We start from the raw sequence: 763 nt of genomic DNA on the forward strand, positions 1-763 counted from the left end.
AGGAACAGGAGAAAGAGTACTTGCATATGTACGGACATACGTGTCTCAAATGGAAGATTAGAACTGATGTTGTCTCTATTTTTCGGAAGGGTCGAGGTTGCTTACAATATCAACTAAGTGTGTTGTGTAGATATAAGTCTAGTTTATATATATGTACCGTTACATGCAGCTTCTTTGCAATAGCAAGCGCACACAGAAAAAATACCAAACGTTTTAGAGGGTAGTTTCGGTGTTATTTGCTTCTTGTATATGCTACCAAACATACATAATGCCAATGGAAAAAGAAAATTCCCCTTCTAATAATGATCTTATTAGTCCTTCCGTTCTTTAGTAATCATGCATGCATAATCGTGTGTACGAATAGATTTGATTTTTCTGATGGACTTCATAGTTTTGTGAAACTTTTAATTGAGTTTTTATAATTAAAAAATTTGTAATTAATTTTTTATAAAAAATATTATGTGTAAATTAGAATTAATCATTATATATTTATGGATAAATATATGTATTATTTAATTTATTTTTAATATATATTTTATATCAATAACTAATTTTAGTAGTTAATTTTAGTGTATATTTACTATTGTTGAATTTTTAATTTATACTAGATAAATATGTTTAGTTATTAATTTTTTGAAAAAAAACATGATGCTAAAATATTTGTTTGTAGAACATTTCTCAATTCTTCATACATTAAATATAAAAATGAATATTTAAAAATATTTCATATTTTATAATAAAAAACATTTAGCAAAGACATAAA

The sequence above is a fragment of the Arachis duranensis genome, chromosome 4 (genome assembly GCF_000817695.3).
Source record: "Arachis duranensis cultivar V14167 chromosome 4, aradu.V14167.gnm2.J7QH, whole genome shotgun sequence".
Lineage (NCBI taxonomy): Eukaryota > Viridiplantae > Streptophyta > Magnoliopsida > Fabales > Fabaceae > Arachis > Arachis duranensis.